We start from the raw sequence: 3015 nt of genomic DNA on the forward strand, positions 1-3015 counted from the left end.
TGTCAGAGAACAATTCTTATGTATTTGGTGTTTTGGAAACCTGTTCATGGGGGCATTCTGGGAATGCTTCAATAATGAAAAATAATGTAGGATACCGAAACGGCACCTGGGAAAGGAGCAGTGTTTTCTCTCAGGTTTGCCTGTTTGCCAGCTACGAAAGCAATTTTGACTCATTTGGAACTGGCCTTATTCTCAGAATCTCAGCTTTTTTCTATTTGAAGCCGCAATGCCCAACCTGGGTTCAAAATGGGGATTAATATTCACAACTTCATTATATGGTAAAAAACGTTATTAAGCTGATACTGGCTTATTCAAAAACCTGGGTAATTTGATGCGATGGTGACTTTCTCGCTGAATAGAGACCTTGTTATTCCTTAATTGCAGCATTGAAAATTCTAAGCATCTTTCATTCAGAGATCATTTCCTTGTTCTTTTTTTAAGTCAGCAGGATTTTGCTGTCCTGGTGCAAGCCATGGTCTCTGACTGAAGGATTTGTTTCCAAAACTGTTTCTTGTGTGGACAGCCTGATTAAAACCTTTAAACATGGCCGACCAAATTCGCCCCTGAAGGGAAACATCTCAGTGAGACTCAGGAGGTGTGGAGATCCCACGACCTCACTTCAGATGTGGTTTTATGCTTCTTGCTAAAAATAACACATTGTCTTTTAATGTAACCGTGGTGATCGCAGTGTGATGTCCCTGAAAGACGGCAAAGCGTGATTAGTTGGAGCGAAATCTGCACTTCCCCTTCAGCAGCCCTGTCCTGTGATTACAGGAGCGGTGTCCTGCTGCTGGTGGCGAATGTCAGTTCCCCACTCCCGCCCCTCCTGAGGCCGCTTCTGGCCCTGCTCTTCCACTTCCTAAGCACAACCTAGGAAAGAAGGAATAGAGCCAGCTTTCACCGGCCTTGTGCCAGCAAGCTGGTGTTCAGAGACATTCAGCCTGTTACGTTAGTAGGCGAAGTAAGGGTGAGGGTCTTCCTTGTGTGTCACAGAAGGCATCTGACATGCGCCTGCCTGCCTGAGGGCTCCAGTCTCTGGTGTATGGCGCCAGTCTACAGGGACTTAAATACTCAAGGGTGGATTAGGACAGGGGTTTCCGTGAATGACAGGCAAACCGACTTTGTAAACCCATCCGATCTTCACCTATCCTTGCAATGCTCTGGATTCTGGCTTGAGAGATTCTGTAATCTACTCAAAGAAGAGAGGATGGGTTGGGTGTGGTGGCTCAAGCCTGCCATCCCAGCACTTTGGGAGGTCGAGGTGAGAGAGTTGCCCGAGCCCATGGGCTCGAGAATAGACTGGGCAACTTGGCGAGACCTTATCTTTACGATAAATAAAAAAAATTAGCCAGGCATGGTAGCACACACCTGCAGTTCCAGCTACAGGATGGCCTGAGCACAGTAGGTCGAGGTTGCAGTGGCCCTGAGCATGCCACTGCACTCCAACCTGGGAGACAGAGTGAGACTATGACTCAAAAAAAAAAGAAGAAGAGAGGACAGAGAAGATCAGTTGAATCCCAGGGTATGGAGATGGGTCATGGGATCATCGCTCTGCTGAAGTGAGCAGACTTCTTCTTCTGGTAATTCGGGGTGAGTGACACCCTCACCACCCATGACTCCGCAGCTTGTGGAAAACACAGAGGGGAGTTGTCTCACCAGCACTTGAACTGTGCGGCAGATGGGATGATTTTCTGTTCCAGTCACTTGTTGTTTCATCTCACACAGTCTTCACTTGTCACCAAACAATCTCATGGATAGAAAATGGGAATGCGGTTGGCCCTCAGTACAGGAGGTCCGGGCGCCGAGAGGCGGGGCTGGCGGCCATGCCATTTGCAATGTTCCCAGAAGCTTCTTCGCTGCACTGCAGTCACGCTGCGTATGAGCAACTAGGGACAGGCCGCAGGCAGACAGGGAGAAAGGGATGCCCAGGTCACAAAGAACCATTTTGTGGGAAAGCAAACACTTGATCAGAGCCATCAGGGATTACTCCGTGACAACTGATGTGGCCGCCACGTCCGACGTCGCCTGTAATTATCGTTAAAATGTTGGTAGCCACGCTCCTCTGTGATTTTAATATTGTCACGAAAAAATCGTTCCCACGATTTCTACTGTCTTCACGTTCACGCCTAAGTGTCAGGCAGTAGGATGAGGGGCAGTGGAAGTGAAGTCCCTTGAATTATTCATGGGTGTTCTTAGCCTACTGTGGAGAGCACAGCTGAAGAATAGTTGCGAGTGTAATATTTGCTTCTATTAAATTCCTACTTGAAAGAATTGCCATTAAAAGGAGGCAGGACAGGCAAAACTCACTTAAACAATATTAATTTTAAAAATCGTTGCAAAATAAGACAATTCCTAAACCTGCTTACCACACGTGCTTTGTTCATTTACTTCAATATCTCTTTCAGTTTCTCTCTCCCACGCCTCCTTTCTCCATCACATATGTGAGCACGCATGCATGTGTGTGTACACATGCAAAATCCTAGCATCTGAGAAAATCCAATCATCACCGCAAGTTCAACTGAAGCTGCATAAAGCTGATAAAAGCTTTTCTTTGATATGAAGCTCCTTCAAAGGCTTTCCATCTCCAGTTGGCCTTGGGGTGAACACAGTGTGATCAGAATCTCTGGTATTCCCCTGATGTAAATCTCTTGGGAGTTGTTGAACCTACAGGAAGTTTTGTCTCCAATTGTGGTGAGGAAATGTATCTGTGGGTATTTCTCAGGCATACCTATGCTATCTTCTTTGATGCTGGGACGTTTTTAAAGAAAGAAGATGCAACTCTCCTACCGAAAAGTGATAAGTCTTATGCTTACTTGTATCCTCCATTTTTTTTTCAGGTTCTATTTTCTAGGTTGGGCTCTGTGTCTAAGCCTGTCATCTCAGCACTTTGGGAGGCCGAGGCGAGTGGATTGCCTGAGCTCGTGGGTTCGAGACCAGCCCAGGCAACTTGGCGACACCTCGTCTCCACAATAAATAAAAAACAGCCAGGCGTGGTAGCGCGTGCCTGTAGTTCTG

The sequence above is a fragment of the Carlito syrichta genome, unplaced genomic scaffold, assembly GCF_000164805.1.
Source record: "Carlito syrichta isolate Samal-C Ts95f unplaced genomic scaffold, Tarsius_syrichta-2.0.1 Scaffold303711, whole genome shotgun sequence".
NCBI classification, from domain to species: Eukaryota; Metazoa; Chordata; class Mammalia; order Primates; family Tarsiidae; genus Carlito; species Carlito syrichta.